This window comes from Sciurus carolinensis, chromosome 2 (genome assembly GCF_902686445.1).
Source record: "Sciurus carolinensis chromosome 2, mSciCar1.2, whole genome shotgun sequence".
Classification (NCBI taxonomy): Eukaryota; Metazoa; Chordata; class Mammalia; order Rodentia; family Sciuridae; genus Sciurus; species Sciurus carolinensis.
In genome coordinates this window covers 48837695-48863275 of record NC_062214.1, presented here as the reverse complement: position 1 = coordinate 48863275, position 25581 = coordinate 48837695, and the positions used below count along the sequence as shown (strand labels likewise).

The 25581-nt window shown below is 37.8% G+C and overlaps 1 protein-coding gene across 7 annotated transcripts in view; it reads right to left on the bottom strand.

Moving 5' to 3' along the window:
- Syndig1 (synapse differentiation inducing 1) overlaps nucleotides 1–25581 on the bottom strand; it is a 185737-nt gene that overhangs the window by 110675 nt on the left and 49481 nt on the right. The window lies entirely within an intron of this gene.

The following is a 25581-nucleotide window of genomic DNA, read 5'->3' as shown; positions in this document are numbered from 1 at the left end:
AATCAAGCAGAAAATCACACACCCAAGGAAGAAAGGGTTTAAAATAATGTATCACACAGATATAAGAGGACAAATGACAGGAAGACCCATAGCATGAGTACTGTACCTGGACAAAATTCCCCCAGTGAGAACATACTTGCATGTATATACTGGTACATTCTAGAGCACATATTAAAATAAGCTCAACACTTATACATCCTGGATTTCCAGCATGACCCCAGTCTCGTTAAATCTCCCCTGCCTTGATTTTGTAAAATATCTACACATTTGGGAGACCATTAAGAAGTACTCCAAACTTTATTCTCTCTAGATTGTGTTCCTATCTATCTAGGCATGCAAATCTGAAAAAAGAACAGGAAGGGAAAAGGGCAGGAGGGCATGGGGAGAAAGGCAAGAAGAAGAGAAAAGGGAGAGAGAGGAGGAAGAGGAAACAAATTAGAGCTTAAGATTTTAGGAGAGATAATTTCCTCAGGCTTTCTCCGTTTGCAAGTTAATAACTGTTATGCATGAAAGCATTTCATCTAGGGTACTTCTGGTGCTCTGACTTTCTATGAGATTTAAGACTTTTCTTAATTATAACTGCTTTATTTGGTGACACACATAGTAATCTAAAATTGAAGGTTGACCAATGGAAAAGAGGTACAGATGACACCTTTGTGGCTAATTGATAAATCTGAAAGAACATTTCAAATGAATAGTTCAAACTACAGTACATGCACTAAGCAAATTATTATTAATAATATGATACTGTGTGCAATTTAAGAAAGCTCAAAAACACAACATCACCTCTGTTTATGTGGTTTTGAAATATCTCTCTTTGGATGCACATTCACAATCTGAGAACTAAAATCATTAATTAAACTATTTAACAAAGACCTTCTGGGTGCCTATAACATTCCAAACAGCACATATTTAGGAATCACCTTTGTACTCAATGATGTTTCAAGCCAGCACGATGTGCTCGATGGACTATTTCTAGTTCAAGTACTTAACTTCTCCAACCTTCCTCCTACTGCAACAAAGTCACTAGCTTGCTATCCAAATTGGGTCCCTCCTATCATTTGTGATCGGTTGGATGTTCCCATAAGTCTAGAATAAACTCAAAGCTCAACTCAGTTTCTCTGACTGAGCTTCTACCCAGATCAGTTGTAAACATCTTGCAGAAGATAAGTGATTATGTTTGTTCAGATTCCATCTCCTTCCTGAAGTTGTATGCTCCTGTCCAACCAGAAGTGAACTTTCCACTTGCCATTGTGCCCTCTTTCATCTCTTCTTGTTTTCTTCTTACCATGACCATTGTACCCTTCTCCACCAATGTTATACTGTTCCTCCAGCCCCTGACAAGAAGTCCTTCAGACCAAAGAATCGGCATTATCTTTTCCTTTTCTTGCACCTTCTTGAACAGTCTCCAGTGTTATGTGATGAGAATGATCACTAATCAGTTATGATCTCCTTGAGCTGAGTCTCAAAGCTGAATCCAGCATTAGGGCATTTTGAGACCGGCACATTTTAGTTTCTTCTGTGCTCTCTACAGTTTGACATCCAAAGTATTGCTGAGACCCAGCAGTTGCAGCACCACCGAGGAGCTTGTTAGAAATACAAAATGGTGGAAGGTCTGCCTCAGTGGTAAAGTGCCTGGTTTGCATGGATGAGACCCTGTGTTCAGTCCCTAGCATCATAAAAGAACAACAACAACAACAACAACAACAACAATACAGAGCCTTGAGTAGGACTTAAATCTGAATCAGATCTTCATTTTAACATAATACCTGTGACTTGCTCTGCACACTTAAACCTTAAGGGCAAGTGTTGCTCTATTGAACAAGTTGCTCGATTTTACAGTTGATTATTTACTATTTTTAAAAAAGTATTCTAATGAATACAGGTTGAGCATACCTTATCTTAAAATCCAAAATCCAAAATGCTGCAAAATCAAATACTTTCATCACTGACATGACACTGCAAGTGGAAAATTCCACACCTGACCTCACATGATGGGTTGAAGTTGAAACTCAAGTCAACTAAAGATGCTGTATAAAGTTTCCTTCAGGCTAGGTATATACGAAGCATAAGTGATTTCTGTGTTTAGACAGGGATCTATCTCATTCCCATGATATCTCTTTTAAATATATATATATATATATATATATATATATATATATATATATATATATACGAACTCTCCAAAATTGAAAATAATCTGAAATTTGAAACATTTCTTCTGGTCCCAAGTATTTTGGATCACGGAAAATTAATCTGTATATCAAATCACTTATATTCTTAAATAACAACTTTTTGCTTATTGAATTGAATTTTTTCAGCTTTGAACTGCACAAATTATGCTTAAGTTTGAAGAAAAAAGGGTTGAAATTAATGGAGTTTTATTTTCATTGTGACAACTTTCTTCAATATCTCTTTCAAGACTGTCTTGTCATCTGGATTGTCTTTAACTTTATAATTCCAATGAGCTCATTTCCATCCATTTTCACTTTTACCCACTCCTACATGTTAACAGCATTTCCCTGAACCCAAGTTCATCAACTCAGAGATAAAACAGAATGGTCCAATGCTGCTGCAATACAGAATAATTCTTGTGGCTTTGCACCAATGCACATGGTAGTTTTGTCCCAGAACAGTCTATTATTCTCCCAATGCCTGGTCTTAACAGATATTTCTGTTGTTTTTATATTGTTCTCAGTCTACAATATTCAGTAGAAGTAGCTACAAAGTTTAAAACTTGCTAACACTTTCTTTCTACATAAATAGTTTCTGCTGTGTGTAGGATGCTTGCCTTCTCTTGACTGCTTTGATTTACAGACTGCATCAACAGACTCCCAATGTCCTCCTCTGGGTGAGGTCTTGGAATCAGTGTTTTGAGTCAGGCAGAGGAAGCTCACTGAAGTGCATCACCAGCCAATCATGCTGTAGTTGCTTCTTTACTGATGATGACAGGCGGAAGGGAAGACAAGGTGAAGAGGGGCTTTTGAGATCCCACTGCTTTTCCTTCCCTAGTTCTTGGACTCTTTCTGTACCCTAAATCTAAGGACCTCCTGGTGAGTTAGCAACATACACACCTATTCATGCATTTAGATGAAGACCAAGTGGATAAGAAAACTGATAGGGATGGTGAAAGAAATAAAAAGATAGGAAGTGGGTATGCAATATCTTCTGTATCAATTATTTTTTCTATAAAACACGATTTTTTTCTCTTGAAGACTGTCATGGTTTAAAGATAGTCAGGAATTTCGGGATTTAATCCCAGTTTTGCTACTAAATGTCTGTATGATAATAGGCAAGATGCTTAGGAAGGTGGGATTATTGATGGAGCAATTGAGTAAGAAATATTTTAAGGCTCCTTTCAGCTCCATGATTGATATACCTTGGATTCAGAATCCTGGGGTTTATGGAATTAGATATAGATTTTCCACAAAATTGCACCAATAGTGAATTGTATCAAGCAATTAAGAACTAATATCAATCCTTCCCAAACTTTTCCAAAACAAGTAAAGAGAAAGGAACACTTTCCAACTCACTGTGAAAAACTACAATACCCTTATACCAAAGACACACAAAAATGTTTCACGAAAAGACAACTACAGAACAATATTCCTTATGAATATTGATAAAAACGTTCTTAACAAAATTCTAGCAAATAGAATAAAGTAACATAAAAAATATACCATGACAAAGTGGAATTTATTTCTGGAATACAAGGATGGCTCAACATAAGCATATGAAAACCAATCAGTGTAATATACAACACTAGCAGAGTGAAGGACAAAATACACATGATCATCTCAGCTGACTAAGAAAAAGCATTTGACAAAATTCAATGTCTTTGCATGATAAAAATTCTCAAGAACTAAGAATAGAACAAAAAGTACTACAGTTTTAAGCATGAAGGAGTGCTGTATTTTACCAAATGCTTTTTCAGCATCTACTGAAATAATCATATGATTCTTAACTTTATTTACATTGATGTGATGAATTACATTTGTTTATTTCCAGATGTTGAACCAACCTTGCATCCCTGGGATGAACCCCACTTGACCATCGTGCACTATCTTTTTAAATATGTTTTTGTATGCAGTTTGCCAGAATTCTGTTAAGGATTTTTGCATATATGTTCATCTGGGATATTGGTCTAATGTTTTCTTTCTTTGATGCATCTTTGTCTGGTTTTGGTATCACAGTGAATGCTAGCTTCATAGAATGAGTTTGGAAGGGTCCCCTCCTTTTCTATTTCCTGTAACACTTTGAGGAGTATTGGTGTTAGTTCTTCTTTAAAGGTCTTGTAGAATTCAGCTGAGAATCCATCTGGTCCTGGGCTTTTCTTGGTTGGTAGACTTTTGATGTCTTCTTCTATTTTGGTGCTGGAAATTGATCTGTTTAAATTGCGTACATCTTCCTGATTCAGTTTAGGAGGATCATATGTCTCTAAAAATTTGACAATGTCTTCTATATTTCTATTTTGTTGGAGTATAGATTTTCAAAGAGGCTTCTATTATGTTATATATTTCAATGGTGTCTGTCATGACCTTCCTTTTTCATCACTAATTCTAGTAATTTGAGTTTTCTCTCTCTTCTTCATTAGTGTGGCTAAGGGTTTATCAATTTTGTTTACTTTTTCAAAGAACTAACTTTTGGTTTTGTAAATTTTTAAAATTGTGTCTCTTGTTTCAATTTCATCCATTTCTGCTCTGATTTTAATTATTTCCTGTGTTCTACTATTTTTGGTGTTGATCTGTTCTTCTTTTTCTAGGTTTTTGAGATGTGATGTTAGGTCACGTAGTTGTTGACTTTTTATTAAGAAAAAATAGGGATAGTAGGAACATACCTCAACATTGTAGAGGCTATCTATACTAAGCCCATAGCCAACATCATTCTAAATGGAGAAAAACTGAAAGCATTCCCTCTCAAAACTGGAACAAGACAGGGATGCCCTCTTTCACCACTTCTTTTCAACATCATCCTTGAAACACTAACTATAGCAATTAGGCAGACCAAAAAAATTAAAGGAATATGAATAGTATAAGAAGAACTCAAATTGTCACTATTTGCCAATTACATGATTCTATATTTACAGGATCCAAAGAACTCCACTAAAAAACTTCTAGAACTAATAAATGAATTCAGCAAAGTAGCAGGATATAAAATCAATACGTGTAAATCTAATGCATTTCTATTCATAAGTGATGAATACTCTGAAAGAGAAATTAGAAAAACTACTCCATTCACAATAGCTTCAAAAAAATAAAATAAAATACTTGGGAATCAATCTAGCAAAACAGGTGAAAGAGTTCTACAATGAGAACTACAGAACACTAAAGAAAGAAATTGAAGAAAACCTTAGAAGATGGAAAGGTCTCCCATGTTCTTGGATAGACAGAATTAATGTTGTCAAAATGATCATTCTACCAAAAGTGCTATATAGATTCAATGCAATTCCAGCTAAAATCCCAATGACATTCCTCATAGAAATAGAGAAAATAATCATGAACTTTATCTGGAAGAATAAGAGACCTCGAATAGCCAAAACAATCCTGAGCAGAAAAAGTGAAGTAGGAGGTATCACAATACCAGACATTCAATTATACTACACAGTAGTAGTAACAAAAACAGCATAGTATTGGTACCAAAATAGACAGGCAGACCAATGGTACAGAATAGAAGACATAGAGACAAACTCACATAAATACAGTTGCCTCATATTAGACAAAGGAGAGAAAAACATACAATGGAGAAAAGACAGCCTGTTCAACAAGTGGTGCTAGGAAAACTGGGAATTTATATGCAGTAAAATTAAATTAAATCTCTATTTCTAACCCTGCACAAAACTCAACTCAAAATGGATCAAAAACTTAGGAATTAGAGACCATGCACCAAATAGAAGACAAAGTAGGCCCGAATTTTCATCATGTTGGCTTAGAATCACACTTCCTTAACAAGTCTCCCAAAGCACAAGAAATCAAAGCAAAAATCAATAAATGGGATGGATTCAAACTAAAAAGCTTTTCCTCAGCCAAGGATGCAATCAAGAACGTGAAGAGAGAGCCTACAGAGTGGGAGAAAATCTTTTCCACACACATTTCAGATAGAGCACTTATCTCCAAAATTTATAAAGAACTTACAAAACTTTACACCAAAAATACAAAGAATGCAATCAATAAATGAGCCAAGGAACTGGACAGACACTTTACAGAAGAAGATATACAGGCGATTAGTAAATATATGAAAAAGTGTTCAACATCTCTAGTAATTAGAGAAATGCAAATTAAAACAATTCTAAGATTTCATCTTATTCTTATTAGAATGGCTATTATCAAGAACACAAACAATAATAGAAGTTGGCATGGATGTGGGGAAAAAGGCACACTTGTACATTGCTAGTAGAGTTGCAAATAAGTGCAGTCACTCTGGAAAGCAGTGTGGAGATTCCTCAGAAAACTTGGACTTAAAATTAGCATACTACCGTGATGCAGGCACATCAATGTTTATAGCAGCTCAATTCACAATAGCTAGATTGTGGAACCAATCTAGATGACCTTCAACAGATGAATGGATAAAGAAACTGTGGTATATATACACAATGGAATATTATTCAGCCATAAAGAAGAATAATATTATGACATTTGCAGATAAATGGATGGAATTGGAGAATATCATGCTAAGTGAAATAAACCAATCCCAAAAAACTAGAGGCCGAATGTTTTCCCTGATAAATGGATGACGATATATAATGGAGGTGGGGGGGTGAGAGAAGAATGGAGGAACTTTAGATTATGTACAGGGAAATGGGAGAGGGGGTATCAAAAATCATGGAATGAGACAAACATCATTAAAAAGAAAAGAAGAAAAATACTTCAACATAATAAAAACTGCACATTAAAAAAATCCCATAGTGAACATTATACTTGATGGTGACAAGAGGAAAGCTTTTCCTCTAAGATTAGGAACAAGGCAACAAGGCAAAAATGCCTGCTTCCGTTGCTTCTATTTAACATTGTCCTGAGAGTTCTAGCTTGAGAAATCAAGCAAAAGAAATAAAAGACACTCAAATTGGAAAGAAAGAAATAAAAATATTCCATGATCAGGGACTGGGAAACTTAATATTGTTAACATGCCCAGAGTAACCTAGAGATTCAAAATCCCAAAGAAATTTTTTAGAAATATAAAAATTCATTCTAACATTTATACTGATTTGTAAGAAACCATGAATAACTAAAACAATCTTGAAAAAGAATAATGAAGCTAAAGGATCCATACTTCCTTATTTCAAAACTTTCTATAGAGTTAGAGTAATCAAAATAGTGTGGTAGTAGCATAATGCCAGATATACAGGTCAATAGGATAGAAAGTCAAGAAATAAACCCTTGTATAATATAATCAAATAAATTTTGACAAATTTGACAAGGCCATTCCATGGGGAAAGGACAGTCTTTTCAACAAATAGTGCTGGGAAAATTGAGTATCTACATGTAAGAGAATGAAGTTAGACCCTTACTAATTCCATCTAAAAAAATGGATCAGACATCTAAATATAAGGCTATACCCTCTAAGACTCTTAGGAGGAAATATAAGGCAAAAATCTTCATGACTTCGGATTTGTCTGTGATTTCTTGGATGTAACACAGGCACAGCAATGAAAGAAAAAATAGACAAATTGTATGTTTTGGTTAACCACTTAACCAAAATACCTGACAAGAACAAATTAGAGGATGGAAAATTTATTTGGGGCTCATAGTTTCAGAGGTCTCTGTCCTTGGACAGTTGACTCCATTGCTTTGTGCCTAAGGTACAGCAGAATATCATGGGAAAAGGACTTAGCTTTCCTCAGTGGAGGAAAGTGACTCAGCTCATAGTGGGATCAGAAAGCAGAGAGAGAGAGGCAGGATAGATAGATAGATAGATAGATAGATAGATAGATAGATACCTTATCTTTCTTTCTGTCTCTCTCTCTCTCTCTAAATATATATCTAGACCACAGGGAAGATGTACCCTGGGCATACACACCTCTGTGACTGATCTCCTCCAGCCATGCCTGACCTACCTACAGTAACCACCCAGTTAGTACATTCAAACTAGGATGGACTAATTAGATTGCAGCTCTCACAATCCAATCACTTTACTCTTGAACATTCTGCATTAAGACAGGAACTTTTGGGGGATGCTAGATGTTATGTTAGATATGAAGTGTTCCAAAAGTTCACATGTGAGACAATGCAAGAAATTTCAGAGGGGAATTGATTGGGTTATGAGAACCTTGACATAATCACTGCCTTAATTCACATTAAGGGATTAACTGGATGGTAACAGTAGGCAGGGAGGGTGTGACTGGAGGAGGTGGATCACTGGGTGTGCCTTTGAGGTATATAATTTACCCCTGCTAAGTGGAGCAGTCTCTTTCTCTGCTTCCTGGCTGCCATGTCCTGAGCCACCTTCCCGCACCGCACTTTGCTCCCATGATGTTCTGCCACACATGCCTTGGGCACATGCCTTGGGCATAATACAATGAAGCTGGCCATCTATGGACTAAGATCTCTGGAACTGTGAGACCCAAATAAACTTTTCCTCCTCTAAAATTGTTTTAGTCAGATCTTTAGTAAAAGTGATGAGAAAATTGATCAAAACACTGGACTTCATGAAAATGATCAAAATTGTATGCATTAAAAAGAAAGAGTAAAAGAAGTAAACAGAATAAACATCAACAGAGAAAAAGGCAACCCATAAAAGTATTTGCAAATTATATATAAAAATTATAAATATATATATATATATAACATATATATATATATATATACATATATATTCATATATATTCTGCTACTGGGGATTGAACACAGGAACACTTTACCACTGGGCTATATCTTCAGCCCTTTTAATTTTTTATTTTGAAATAGGGTTTTGCTAAATTGCTAAGGCTGGCCTTAAAGTTGCAATCCTCCTTCTTTAGCCTCTTGAGTTGCTGGGATTACAATGCAACACTTCACCCAGCAGCAAATTATTATCTAATAAAGGATTAATATCCAGGATATATGGAGAAGTCCTAAAACTCAACAACAACAAAAAACAAACAATGCAATTCAAAAATGGGAAAAGAAATTGAATAGATACTTCTCTGAAGAAGATATAAAATGACTGAGCAGATGAGAAGTCAATCAACATCACTGGCCTTTAAGGAAAGGCAAATCAAACTGCAATGATATACTATCACATAAACATTAGGATGGCTATCAGAAAAGTAGAAGCATTGGTGAGAGTGTAGTAAATTTGAAAACCTTATGTATTGTTAGTGTGAATGTAACATAATATAGTATAGGTACTGTGGAAAACAGCATAAAGGTTCCTCAAAATTCTACTTTTTAAAAATAGAATTGCTGTATGATCCAACAATTTCACTCCTAGAGAGATATAACTAAAGACACTGAACAAAGGATTTTGAAGAAATATTTGTACAACCACATTCATACCAGCATTGTTCACATAAGTAAAATACAGATGTATGTCATGTGTCCATCTACAGATGAATGGATACAAAAAATGAAATATTATTCACAATGAAATAGATACACAATGAAATATTATTCAGCCTTAAAAAGGGAGGAAATTCTGACATACGCTACAACATGGAAGAAACTTGAGGACATGTTAAATGAAGTAAGCTAGTCACAAAAAGACAAATATCGTCTTATTCCATTTATATAAACTTCTTACAGAGTAGTACAAATAATAGACACTCTGGGCTGAAGACAGAGGAAAATGGGGACTCGTTGCTTAATGATATAGATTCTTAGTTTTACAAGGTGCAAAGAATTACAGAGATAGATAGTGATGATGGCCACACAACATTATGAATACATTTAACACCATCAAAGTGTACACTTAAATATGGTTAAGAAAGTAAATTTTATGCTATGTGCATTTTAACATAATTTTTAAAAATCCCAAACTAAGTCAAAATAAAAAATTAAAAAGAGATCCATATTGAAATATTTACAAATGAAATAAATATAAGATCTGGGACTTCTTTAAAAATCATCTGGATAGAAAGGAGGAGCAGGGCCTAGAAAGAAATCAGGAAATTTGTTGATGGGTACCTGTGGTCCATTATACAATTCTCTCTTTGCACGTATGTTTGGAATTCTGTATGATTTTTTTTAAAGAGCATTTAAAGAAGCGTAAGAGAGATAGACACACCAGGCAAAGGTCAGGAGTAAGGGGTGTGCAGTTACTGAAGCAGCAGAAGAGGGGAGTGGAAATACAGTAGAAGAGGAGCAGGTGGGGCCTTACGGGCGGAGCTGGGGTTGGAACCCAGTTCTTCACACACACTGGACCAACACTCTTCCACTGAACCACTTCCCCAGCCCTATTTGCAGGCTCTTGAATCCCAGTGTAAAGAGATAATGGGCATGCTGCTGAAAGGTTTTTGAGTGTGTTCATGCTGGAGGCAGTTCAGGCAGATGGATCTATTACAGTGGGGAATGGATACAAAGGAAAGCATATGAACACTGGAGATTTGGCACATGATAACAGTGCCATCCTCTCTTGTTCTACTGTCTTTAGGGCACTGAGAAGGACCTGATGCCTGTAGGACCCTTTGGGGTGACATGACCCAAGAGAGCCCCAGTAATGGCTCCTCTGTGTTATACATTTCATCCATTTGTAAAGGGATCATCAAGGGGCAAGTTATGCAGACTCACCCAGTAAATCGAGTACTCCATATCAGTCTTTGCTGAATGATATAGAGTCTTGCCAGCAAGCCAGGCTTAGCACTGCCAGTTCTTCAGTGTCACTGATGGAGTCCTGGAATCAGGCAGTGAAGCCCTCAACCACTATCTTAGGGATAATCATGCCTCCAGCCGCATTGGTTTTCTACTTTCCCAAACCCTGTGTTTGGCTTGATTCACTTGCATGAGTTAGTTTTGCCTGAAGAAATATATAAAGGAGAGACAAGGCTCCTAATATGCAGGTGGCTGCGTGGCCTGAGGCTGTCTCCAGAATGTCCAGGGAGAGTTCCTGGCTAGATGTAAAAAGCTACAGCAGAGCTTGGCACAGGGACCAGGGTCCCCTGAATGGAGTGGCCCTGCCATGCTCAGCTGGGACCTTTCTTGTTAAGGGAGCCCTGGAGGAACACAGCTAAGTGCTAACTACTGCACTGAGCACTATCTAGTGCACTGGTCCAGAGGCAGATCAAGTAGGAGCTGAAAAGAATAGTTGGTCCCTGGTTGCTACTCAGGTCAATGCGTCAAGAATTTCCTTGAAACTCTTACTGATACATTTGTTGAAAAACAGTTAGGAACCATGTACCATGAGAATACCACCAAAATTAATACCAATCAAGGGGGAACAATAGAAAAGTTAAGAGAAGGGCTAAAGGGTAAAGTTTATGGTTCCCATTCCCTCCTCCATCTTTTTTTTGGGTGGGGGTTGTTTGTTTGGCATTTGATTCTTGGTGCTTCTGTTGTTATTAAACCTGGACTCAGAATCACTCTCCATACTGCTCATCTCCTCAATCTCCCATGTTCAACATTCTACTCTGTGCACTTTCTTCTTCCCCTTTGGAGCCATGCAGTCACCACATTATGCTGATTATCCTCAGATGCCTTACAGACTCAACAAGTCCTGCTCAGCTGTTCACACCAAGGTCTCCAGGTCACTCAGGGCACTGGCTCCTACAGTTCCCACCCTGCTAGAATCTGGGTCCATGCTGGTACTTCTAGATTTTCAAGAGACACTGAAAATAAAGATGTTGGATTTAGCTCACTTTCAGAGTGTGAGGCCCTGTGTACAATCCCCAGCACTGGAAAAAAGGAACTGTAATATAAAAGTAGAAATATTTATGAAAAATTTCTCAAATGTATTCATGTTGACTCATATTATTGTTTAGATATAAGGTGTCTCCCAAAAGCTCATATGTGAGAAAATGTAAGAATGCTCCGAGGTGAGATGATTAGGTTATTAGAGTTGTAAGATAATCAGTGGACTGATCCACTAATAGATTAACTGGATGGTACCTATAGACAAGCAGGGTGTGGTTGGAGGAGCTATGTCACTGAGGGTGTACCTTCAGGGTTTATATTTTGTCCCTGGTGAACAAAACTCTTTCTCTTCTTCCTGCTTAACATGTCCTGAGCTGCTTTCCTCCACCACGCCCTTGCATCATGATGTTTTGCCTTGGACTCAGAGCTGTGGAGTTGGCTGATCAAGAACTGAATCTCTGAAGTTGTGAGCCAAAATAAACTTTTCCTTCTCAATATTTTTCTTGTAAAGTTTCTGGTCACAGTGATGAAAATAGCTAATTAAAATAGTCTGTAATGGTTAATTTGAATTGTCAACTTGATTGGATTAATAAATACTGATGATTAAGAGGCTTCTGGGTGTGTCAGTGAGGGTGTGTCTAGAAATGATTGGAATATGGGATCGTGAACTGAGACCCTCCCTAAGCATGGACAGTACTGCCCAAGAGGATGGAATAAAAGTAGGGAGAACAAGAAAGCAGGTGCAGATGCAAGCTCAGCTCTTCTTCAAAGGGTTCTTGATTGCTGCTTTGATCATCTGAGGATATCAAACACTTGCTTCTTCACTCTTCCAAAGCAGACTCTGCCAGTGATTCTCCAGGTAGTTTCCAGAAGCCTTGATCTCAAACTAGGGTAGCACTGTTGATCTTTCTTGTCCTGGGGCTTCTTTGTCTTGGACTATGCAGCTGCTGGTTCTTCCAGCTCTCCAGCTACAGACAGCCATTTTGGACTATTTAGTATCTGGTCATGTAAGTCAATCTAATAAATCCCCTCTTATAATCATACTTCCTGTTGGTTTTGTTCCTCTAGAGAACCCTGACTAATACACAGTCCATTTTTTAAAAGATTATAAAATGTGCTATTTGAGGTCATGAGTACTCAAGTCCACTAAATTCTTCCCAAAGCTTGTGGGCATATGAGGCTCCACGTTGCATCTGAACTTCTGGTTGTGTCTCTCCTGGAGACTCAACTTCATGGGCACTGAAACTCAAGATGCCTAACTTCTCACTATTCCTGGAGACTAGTGTCCATTTTGAACTAGTCTTTAAGCATTCCAGCGGACAAGGGGATCTACCACAGTGTCTTTCCTCTGCACTCTCCACCTTTGCCTCCCAGTAATTTTACATGTGGCCATACTCAGACATCACCTTGCCTTGGAGCACAGCTGATCACTGGGACCCCCAGTACCTGACCTTCATAATGTGTCACAGTCCCTGGTTCATCCATGGACATGGCCTTTCTTGAGTGGACAGCAAGCTCCCAGGTATAGACACCCTTGCAACTGTCTTTGCAGTTCTGATGATAAGCCCTATATCACTCATCTGCTTCACAAGCACTTGATGAATAACTAAGTGATGTTTTGCCAGCAGAGGTTCCACTGGCTCCCAAAATAGTATGCCAAGAACTTCACTGATGAAAACAGAAGATGATTCTCCATCCATGAAGAAAAATGACTTGTTTAGTCAGTAACTTAGAGAGCTTTGTTATATAAAGCTCACCTATCTCAGACTAAGTTATTAAACACTAGTAGTTTTTTTTTTATTTATAAGTAAAACTTTCAGTTAGGAAGAAGCTATTTTATCCAGGAATTTAAATTATTCAAGGAAAAGCATATTACTGTACTTTAGTGATGAAAGCTAAATAAACATCAAGCAATCAATCTCTTAGAACTTCCCTCTGGCACCTAGAGCTATCGTTCTGTTCTCATCTAGGAGGTGTCAGAACAGTTGCCAGCAGAGAACATCAGAAAACAATTAGGAACCTGTTTAGAAACTGGTAATCATTCCCACCTGTCTTAGTCTGCTTTGTTTTGCTATAACAAAATGCCTGAGGATAGACTAAAGAGGTTTATGTGGCTCATGACTCTTGGGTTTGGAGGATCTAAACAGTATGGCACCAGCAGCTGGTAAGGGGGCCCCTGGCTATGTAACAGCATAGTAGAAAAGTGGAAAGGAAAATTGACCATGTGTACAAGGGCCAAGTACATGTGGTAGCCTCAATTTATAACAATCTGCTCTTGAGAGAATTAATCCAGCCCAGTAAGACCTGATCTACTCTCAAGAAATAGCATTAATCCATTTAGGAGGGTGGAACTCCTATGACTTAATTACCTTCTATAAAAAGTTTTATAGAAGTTTAAACTCTCTTAAAAGTTTTACCACCTCAACATTGCAGACTGGGAACCAAGCTTCCAGAACATAAACCTTTGGGTAACAAATCATATTTAAATATGGCACCATTTTATTGAAGATAATAATATCTAAAGATAATAAATCCACAGATTGCAGATTTAGAGTCTGTATGTGAAGAGCTTTCTAAACCTAAACCAACACCTCCTTGCACTCAAATAACAGTCATCACTCCTTACAAATGAAAACCTTCCCTTTGGTTTGAGACAAAAGCTTCAAGTGAACAAAAGTCAGCTCATTGGAGCAGAGGTGACCTTAATTCCCATGTAGTGTTACCTGTAAAAGTTTGGTCCCTCAAACCTCGGTGAAGGAGGGAAGCTGGCAGGTATCAAGCACCTAGCATGTGGTGATGATGGAGTCATCACTTCTGTGCATCCATCTAACAAGTACATAGTGGGCACCAACTGTGAACAGGCTATGTGCTGAGCAAGGTGGGGATCCAGACATCCATTGCCCAGGATGCTGCCCACAGCACAGAAGAAAGATAGTCTTTGAGTAGGCACTGAATTGTGCAATAAAGGCTGGTGGACAAAGGGAAAACTTGCTTTGAGTGTACAAAGACAAGGTACAAACAACCTATTTGGGGATTCAGGATGGACCTCCTGTGGAAATATCATTTAAGGAAAGCCCTGAAGGTGGTGTGGACTTAGCTAGGTCAAGAACAAGGGGAATTGTTCTGGACTTGGGAAACAGCATGCCAAATGCTTTAGATCCCTAAGGCAGAGAATTGACAGGACAGGACAAAGGCCAGTAGAGCTTGGTGGAGTAGAGGCTTAGGAGAGATGGAACCTGTCCTCACAAACTCAGGAGTTCATCAAAGCACTTGAGAGTTACCATCCACAGGCCTGAGTGTTCCCTTAAGTGTGTAATGAAGAATAGAAGGAGTGGAGTGTGAAGATGAGACACTTCTGTTTCTGTGTAAGCCCCTGGATTAGGGAAAGGTGGAGCCATGATGATACATTGACACCTACCAGGTGAGCCAAACCCATGGGTATGGCTTCCACCATTCTGGGGTTGATAGCACCATCTTGGTTTATGTCACAGGTACAGCTTCAACCAATGGCAGTTAGGGAGCTGATAGATAAATGCCCTAGTACCTTTGTCCCTGGCTAGAGGAGCTCTGTGGTTGGAGTTCTACACTCTATCATAGACCCCCAGGAGGTTTGTACCCTAGTTCTTTAGAGATCAACTTGTTTGATTATATATCATTCTCTTTCTTTATTCACTTTCCTGTTCCCAACTGATAAATCTCTGGGACCCCCTCCCTAATTCTTATCTCAGAGTGCTATGGTTTGAATATCATTTGTTCCTTCTGAAGCTCATGTGAAATTTAATCCTCATTGTGACATATTAAGAGGGTAGAGACTTAATCTCACTATGGTGTTTAGAGGTTGGGCCTTTTGAAAGTGAGTAGAATTGGGATGGGGGCATCCTCATGTACGTGTATGTGCATGCACACAAGCACACACACACACACACACACACACACACACACACACACACACACAAAATGCCCTGAATCTTGCCATGTGATGTCCTATGCGTCCTCAGGACTCTTAAGCAAGAATTCTATCACCTTGACCTTGGACCAGAGCTGTGAGCCAAAATTAATCTCATTATAATTTACCTGTTAGTGGTATTGTGCTATTAGGAATAGAAAACAGACTAATACACAGGCTTGAGTGTTGGAACAAACTTAAGACATCAGACTGCTGTCCTATAAGCTGATGATATATTTTTACAACTGCAGTATGAACCAGAAAACCAAGAGAGTCAACTTATATGTCTATAAGCTCACAATTCCATAAATAGCATTTGTTACATAAATGTATTATATTTATATATATAACAGATTACATCTATATTATATAGTTTTGTTATTTTATATATTATATATTAATAATATGCATATATACATATTATATGTATTATTAATATATATATATATATATATATATATATATATTGTTAACAGTGGTTTGTTTCTGTGGTCAGGACATGGAGAAGGAGGTATATATTTATCTTCACATATCCTAACAGAAGCCACCTCATAGAGATGGAAGTCCTTGTAGCCTGAAAGATGAAAGGCAACGCATCTGCATGGATGAGCACATCCAACACCCCAAATTAAAAGCAGGCCTGTGAGACAATTAATTCTTTCTGCAAATTCACAAGCTGCTTGATTACAGGGAGAGGGTGTGTGGAGTCACACAGTCTTTGAGTCCTTAGTCCCCAAGGGAGTAATACCTCATTGCTAATTGATAAATTGGCATTTGGGTTCCATACAGCAGTCTCAGAAGGTGAGATAATTTCAGCCAGTCTCTTAAAAGACAGGTTCTCTCAAAACATTTTGGGAAACAATTAGGTTTCCTGGCCTGTAAAGCAAAGAAGAAAACACAGCTCACCAAATAATGAATGTCCCTTGCACCCCCAGCAGCCTGCAGCATTCAGCTTGGTTGGTGTCTTTTGGATTCTACAAGGTCCTGAGTATGACAGTGGTTGATTTAAATGCAAAAAGAAAAGACTCTCATATTAGTTTTCTTTCTTTCTTTTTCTTTTTGGAGACTGTCAATAATTCTAAGTTTAAAAAAATCTGTCTCTCCCACTCCACCTATCCCCCAACTCCTTATCCAAACACACATCTCACTTCTAGAGTCTAAAAGATGCTTTGCTTATGTGTGGGGTGAAAAAAACTTTATGGAGTAATATCTAATGTCCATGCAGCTATTGCTGATAGGAAATTTATATGACAAAGATTTTTTTTCATAACAGTCACATTTAATACAAAAATCAACCTCTGGAACAGCTTCTCCAACTAAAAGTTGGATAGAAAAAACTGTATGCAAGTGAAGAAAATTAAATTAATTGCAGATTAGTTGAGCCAGGTTTTTTGGGGTATGTGGCAGGCACGGATTGCTCCCAACACTTTTAATCCCTTCTCATACAGCTCAATTAAGCAAAGCATTAGGGGGCACCAGGTGATGGATCTTCCCTAAGCCCCAACACTGTTAGAAGCCTTTTGTGTAAATAGCAATACTTTCCTCCTGCTAAGCAAATAATATGTGTGTTTCTACCAGCGCCTAAGTGTTGGGAAAAAGAGCTGCTTGCAGATCCCATTAAAACAATTAAAATTTGCCTTTGTGCCAGGTTACATGGTACACTCCTATAATTCCAGCAACCTGGGAAGCTGAGGCAGGAGGACTGCGAGTTTGAGGCCAACCTGGGGAACTTAGTGAGACCCTGCTTCAAAATAAAAATGAAGACAGAGCTGGGGTATAGCTCAGTGGTAAAGCATCTCTGAGTTCAATCTCTAGTACAAAATAAAATAAAATAAAATAAAATAAAATAAAATAAAATTTTCTTTTAGTACAAGCACAGAGAAAAATCTGTGATTTGGCTCTGGAGATAGCAAATGAAGCATTCACAGTTATTTAGCATTTAAATTGCCCACAACAATCTCAAATACCACATCATCCTATGTACCATTAGCACTTTTTTCCTGCTCTCAAAGCCAACCAACTCCTGTCAGAGAGTGAGGATTTGTCACAACACCTTTGGGTCAGAGACTACAGGGTTTCTAAATCTGAGGTATTAATGGTCCGAGAACTATAGCAGATGTGAAGTGATTCTGGAAATAAAAAACCCTGCATACTCAGTCCACTGCTGCCTTTAAAAGTTGTGCCAACTCTCTTATAGCTTTGTGAGTCTCCATTGTTTGCCATCTCCATAAATACTTTGAAGATTTTTATGATTAAGACATAAAAATGGACACATTTTTGGGTTACAGTGTGGTATTTCAATATATGTATTGAAATACACCACCCTCATCCACCACCATCAGCACCATTATTTTCACTACCAGACTGCCAGAGTAGAACAATCACTACCATCCCCAGCATCTCTACCAGAATAACTACCATGATTATCATCTCAACCACTAACACCATCAACAAGGGGCACTGCCACTATTATCACAATGCGCACCACTTACAATACCATTAGGATTTGGCAAACTATAGCCCACAGGTCACATGTGCACAACACCTGTGTTTGTATAGCCCACAAGAGGAGACTGATTTTTACATTTTTGAGTGGTTAAAAAGAAATAATGCATGGCATATAAAAACTATGAAATTCAAATGTCAGTGTCCATAAATAAAGTTTTGATATACTATATTCACAATAATTCATTTATATTTATCTATGGTGCTTCCTCACCACAGTGACAGAATTGAACAGTTGTGAGAGAAACCATATTGTCCATGAGCCTACATATAATTATTGGGTTCTTTTCAAAAGAAGTTTGAGCAATTAGGCAAAAGGAAGAAATTAAAGGAATCAACAGAAAGAGAAATCAGGAAAACTATCCCATTAATAATAGTCTCAAAAAAATAAAATATTTGGGAAACAATCTAATAAAATAGGTGAAAGACCTCTTCAATAAAAACTAAAGAACATTAAAGAAAGAAATTAAAGAAGACCTTAGAAGATAGAAAGACCTCCCGCGTTCTTGGATAGGCAGAGTTAATGTTGTCAAAATGGCCATACTACCAAAAGTGTTACAAAGATTTAATGTAATTCCTATTAAAATGACAGTGACATTCTCTATAGAAATAGAAAAAGCAGTTATGAAATTCATCTGGAAAAATAAGAGGCCCAGAATAGGCAAAGCAATCCTCAGTGAGAAAAGTGAAACAGCATCATATTGGCACCAAAACAGACATAAAGACCAATGGTACAGAAAAAAGACACAGAGACAAACCCACAAAAATACAGTTAGACAAAGGTGCCATAAACATATATTGGAGCAAAGAAAGCCTCTTGGACAAATGGTGCCGGGAAAACTGGAATACATATGTGGCAAGATTAAATTAAATCTCTCACCCTGCAAAAAACTCAACTCAAAGTGGATCAAGGACCTAGGCATTAGACCAGAGACCCTGCACCTAATAGAAGAAAAAGTAGGCCCAAATCTCCATCATGTTAGCTTAGGAATCAAATTCCTCAACAAGAAGCACAAGAAGTAAGATCAAGAATAAATAAACAGAATGGGTTCAAACTAAAAAGCCTCTTCACAGCAAAGGAAACAAACAAGAAAGTGCAGACCAGCCCGCCTGATCCCACACTGAGGTCGCGCGCCATTGCTGAGCCTGCCTGCTTGCCCTCCCTACTGCTGAGGGACACTGCAATTACCTCTGTGCTGACTCAGTGCCCGCTTCCTGGGGCTCCCCAGCATCCTTATAGGCTGGTGCAGGCATTTTGAATTATTCCTGATGGTGTGGCCATCATCATTGGAAGGGCAGCTCCCTTCCTGAGACACCTACAGGAGACTAGAGGACCCAGCAGTCAAGAAAAGGAGGTATTGAGATACTCGGGACCATCTCAGAGCCACAGGGTGAGTCTCTCCCACTGGGCAGGCTCCTGGATGGGGCAGCAGGGAACTTTGTCGAGTAGAGTGGCCCAGTGAGACTCCCCCGCTGGAGCCGTGAACCCAGTCAACCAGAAGCATTGCAGAGGAGGCCACACGGTGAGAGGATTTGACACAGAGTGAGGGTCCGAGGCCCAGGTGGTAGCTCCGGTCCCCAAGGAATGTAGCAGAGGAGGGCTACTCAGCCAGGGAGTCCCTCACAGGGCCAGGCTCCCCAACACAGGTGGTAGGTCAGGATCCCTGGGAACGTCGCAGTGGAGGGCTGCCCAGTCCAGGTGGTAGTTCTGGACCTAAGGGAACTTCTTGGAGGAGAGTTGCCCAGTGAAACTTCCCCACTGGGTGAGTTGTCCCTGCTGGACAAGGCTTTCCCACCAGGGCAGTAGAACCAGAGACATAGGCCCAGATCAGAAATGCCCCAGTCTGCAGTCTAGTCCCCCTTTGGCTGAACATCAGTCAACAAGTGGAGGAACCTCTGCCCACTGACAGGGAATATACCCCACCTGAAGGCCACCACCCCTAGAGGGGCAGTTTCTTTGTGGAGCACAGCATTATCAACTTACTCCAAGACATCAGGCTACTGAAGGCTAAGAGGTGAGTTATTGGAAATCTACAGAGACAATATTAGTCAACAGAGGAAATCTGCAATATCTCAGAGTTTCACAACTAGAGGGGTAGATACCTGAGCAATATGAGAAAACAAGGGAAGAAAATGTACCAAACAAACCTAGATGTTGCAGCAATAAAATCCAATGAAGCATGGCAGAAGAAATGTCAGAAGGGAGTTCAGAATGTATATAATTAAAACAATTAGGGAAGCAAACGATGAGATGAAAGAGCAAATGCAGGCTTTGAATGATCACACCACTCAACAGTTAAAAAAGCAAATGAGTGAAGCAAAAGACCATTTCAATAAAGAGTTAGAGATACTGAAAAAAAAAAAACAGACAGATATCCTTGAAATGAAGGAAACAATAAACCAAATCAAGACCTCCATAGAATGCAGAACCAATAGGATAGAATACCTGGAAGACAAAACCTCAGATATAGAAGACAAAATATTTAATCTTGAAAACAAAGTTGACCAAACAGAGAAGATGATAAGAAATCATGAACAGAATCTGCAAGAATTATGGGATATCATGAAAAGGCCAAATCTAAGAATTATTGGGATAGAGGAAGGCACAGAGAAACAAACCAAAGGAATGAACAATCTATTCAATGAAATAATATCAGAAAATTTCCCAAATGTGAAAAATGAAATGGAAAATCAAATACAGGAGGCTTATAGGACTCCAAATATACAAAATTACAATAGACCCACACCAAGACACATTATAATGAAAATACCTAACATACAAAATAAAGACAGAATTTTAAAGGCTGTGAGAGAAAAAAATCAAATTACATTCAGGTGGAAACCAATACAGATCTCAGCAGATTTTTCAACCTAGAACCTAAAAACTAGAAGGGCCTGGAACAACATTTTTTAAACTCTGAAAGAAAATGGATGCCAACCAAGAATCTTATACCCAGCAAAACTTACCTTCAGATTTGATGATGAAATAAAATCCTTCCAATAATAAACAAAAGCTAAAAGAATTTACAAAAAGAAAGCTGGCACTACAGAACATTCTCAGCAAAATATTCCATGATGAAGAGATGAAAAACAATGATGTAAATCAGCAACAGGAGGAACTAGCCTAAAGGAATAGCCAAATAAAGGAGAAACCAAGTCGTGTCAAAAAAAAAAAAAAAACTGAGCCAAATGACTGGGAATACAAATCATATCTCAATAATAATCCTGAATGTTAATGGCCTAAACTCATCAATCAAAAGACATAGACTGGCAGATTGGATTAAAAAGAAAGATCCAATAATTTGCTGCCTGCAAGAGACCCATCTCACAGAAAGAGATATCCACAGACTAAAGGTGAAAGGATGGGGAAAAACATACCATGCACATGGACACAGCAAAAAAGCCGGAGTATCCATTCTCATATCAGATAATGTGGACTTCAAGTCAAAGTTGGTCAGAAGGGATAAAGAAGGACATTTCGTACTGCTTAAGGGAAGCATAAATCATCAAGATATAACAATCATAAATATCTATGCCCCAAACATTGGCTCATCCATGTACGTCAAACAAATCCTTCTCAATGCCAGAAATCCAATAGACCACAACACAATAATACTAGGCGATTTTAATGCACCTCTCTCACCACTGGACAGATCCTCCAAACAAAAACTGAACAAAGAAACCACAGATCTCAATAAAACAATCAATAATTTAGACTTAATGGACATATATAGAATTACCATCCAACAAACAGCAAATACACTTTCTTCTCAGCAGCACATGGATCCTTCTCTAAAATAGACCATATTTTATGCCACAAAGTTAATGTTAGCAAATACAAGAAGAGATACTACCTTGTATTCTATCAGACCATAATGGATTGAAATTAGAAATAAATGACAGAGTAAAAAAGAGAAACTACTCCAACACATGGAGATTAAATAATATGCTATTTTTAAAAATAATATGCTATTGTATGATGAATGGATTACAGAAGACATCAGAAGGGCAATTTAAAAATTCTTAGAAGTAAACAAGAACAAAGATACACCGTATCAAAATCTCTGTGACACTATGAAAGCAGTACTTAGAAGAAAATTTATTTCATGGAGTGCATTCAATAAAAGATGAAAAAATCAACAAATAAACAACCTAACACTAAAGCTCAAAGCCCTAAAAATACAAGAACAGAGCAACACCAAAAGTAGTAGAAGACAAGAAACAGCTAAAATCAGAGCTGAAATCAACAAAATTGAAACAAAAGAAACAATCGAAAAAATTGACAAAATAAATAGTTGGTTCTTTGAAAAAATAAACAAAATTGATAAACCCTTAGCCACCCTAACAAAGAGAAGGAGAGAGAAAACTCAAATTACTAAAATTTGGAATGAACAGGGAAATATCACAACAGACACGAGTGAAATACAAAACATAATTAGAAGCTCTTTTGAAAATCTATACTCTAACAAAATAGAAAATCTCAAAGACATCAACGGGTTTCTAGAGACATATGAATTACCTAAACTGAACCAGGAAGACATACACAATTTAAATAGATCAATTTCAAGTAATGAAATAGAAGAAGTCATCAAAAGCCTACCAACAAAGGAAAGTCCGGGACCAGATGGGTTCTCAGCCGAGTTCTACAAAACCTTTAAAGAAGAGCTCATTCCAAAACTTCTCAAAGTATTTCATGAAATAGACGAGGAGGGAGCCCTCCCAAACTCATATTATGAAGCCAGTATCATCCTGATACCTAAACCAGACAGAGACACATCGAGGAAAGAAAATTTCAGACCAATATCCTTAATGAACATCGACGCAAAAATTCTCAACAAAATTTTAGCAAATCGCATGCAGAAATATATTAAAAAGATAGTGCACCATGATCAAGTGGGTTTTATCCCAGGGATACAGGGTTCATTCAACATCCGGAAATCAATAAATGTAATTCACCATATCAACAGACTTAAAGTCAAGAATCACATGGTTTTTGAGATTTGTAGAAAAAGCATTCGATAAAATACAGCATCCCTTCATGCTCAAAACACTAGAAAAAGTAGGGATAGTGGGAACATTCCTTAACATTATAAAGGCCATCTATGCTAAGCCCATGGCCAATATCATTCTAAATGGTGAAAAACTGAAAGCATTCCCCCTAAAACTGGAACAAGGCAGGTATGCCCTCTTTCACTACTTCTATTCAACACTGTCCTTGAATCTCTAGCCAGAGCAATTAGGCAAACCAAGGAAATATGAAAAAGGGATATGAATAAGAAAAGAAGAACAAAAACTATCCCTATTTGCTGATGACATCATTATATATTTAGAGGAACCAGAAAATTCCACCAGAAAACTTTTAGAACTCATAAGTGAATTCAGTAAAGTAGCAGGATATAATATTAATGCTCATAAATCTAATGCATTTTCATACATAAGTGATGAATCTTCAGAAAGAGAAGTTAGGAAAACTACCCCACACACAATAGCTTCAAAAAAAATAAGATACTTGGGAATCAATCTAACAAAAGTGGTGAAAGACCTCTACAATGAGAACTACAGAACACTAAAGAAAGAAATTAAAGAAAATCTTAGAAGATGGAAAGATCTCCCATGTTCTTGGATATGCAGAATTAATATTGTCAAAATGGCCATACTACCAAAAGTTCTATTCAGATTCAATGCAATTCCAGTTAAAATCCCAATGACATACCTTACAGAAACAGAGCAAGCAATTATGAAATTCATCTGGAAGAATAAGAAACCCAGAATAGCTAAAGCAATCCTTAGCAGGAAGAATGAAGCAGGGGGTATCACAATACCAGACCTTCAACTCTACTACAAAGCAATAGTAACAAAAACAGCATGGTATTAGCACCAAAATAGACAGGTAGATCAATGGTACAGAATAGAGGACACGGACATAAACCCAAATAAATACGATTTTCTCATACTAGACAAAGGGGCCAAAAATATGCAATGGAGAAAAGATAGCCTCTTCAACAAATGGTGCTGGGAAAACTGGACATCCATATGCAGCAGAATGAAACTAAACCCCTATCTCTCACCCTGCACAAAAATCAACTCAAAATGGATCAAGGACCTTGGAATCCGACCAGAGACCCTGCATCTTATAGAAGAAAAAGTAGGTCTAAATCTTCAACATGTCGGCTTAGGATCAGACTTCCTTAACAGGACTCCCATAGCACAAGAAACAAAAGCAAAATCAACAACTGGGATAGATTCAAACTAAAAAGCTTTCTCTCAGCAAAGGAAACTAGTGTGGATGTGGGGGAAAAGGCACACTTTTACATTGCTGGTGGAGTTGCAAATTGGTGCAACCACTCTGGAAAGCAGTATGGAGAATCCTAAGAAAACTTGGAATGGACCCACCTTTTGACCCAGTTATTCCACTCCTTGGTTTATACCCAAAGGACCGAAAATCAGCAAACTACAGTAACACAGCCACATCAATGTTTATAGTAGCTCAGTTCACAATAGCTCGATTGTGGAACCAACCTAGATGGCCTTCAACAGATGAATAGATAAAGAAACTATGGTATATATACACAATGGAATACTATTCAGCCATAAAGAAGAATAATATTATGGCATTTGCAAATAAATGGATGGAATTGGAGAATATCATGCTAAGTGAAATAAGCCAAGCCCAAAAAACCAAAGGCCAAATGTTTTCCCTGATAAGTGGATAATGATATGTAAACGGGGTGGGGGTGGGGAATGAGAGAATAACGGGGGAACTTTAGAATATGTAGAAGAAAATGAGAGGGAGGAGGGTATGAAAAATGGTGGAATGAGACAGACATCATTGCACTATGTACATGTATGATTACATGAATGGTACGAATCCGCATTGTGTACAATCATAGAAATGAAATTATGTACCCCATTTGTGTACAATGAATCAAAAGTAGTCTGTATAAAATTAAAAACTAAATAAAAAAAATAATTTAAAAAAAACATATATTGCTTGGCTCCAGAGTTTCTCATTCAGTGTGAGAGGGACCCCAACATGTTCATTTCTACGAAGTTCACAGGTACTATTGGTGCTGCTGACCCAGGGGCCACTTTTGGAGAAGCACTATTCTACAGATTCTAGCATTAGTGTCACCAAAGTAATGACCCTGAGCTACGATAATAAATAAAGTTAAATTCTCCATTAATTTAACCACAGAATAAGATCAAGCAATGGATTGATAATCAAAGATAAGCATGCACAGAAGATCTCGTTCTGAAACCAAATGCTGTGGCATACACCTGTGATCTAGCTATTCAGGAGGCTGAGGCATGGGGATTCCAAGTGTGAGGTCAGCCTGGGCAACTAGATGAGAAGCTGTCTTGAAATAAAAA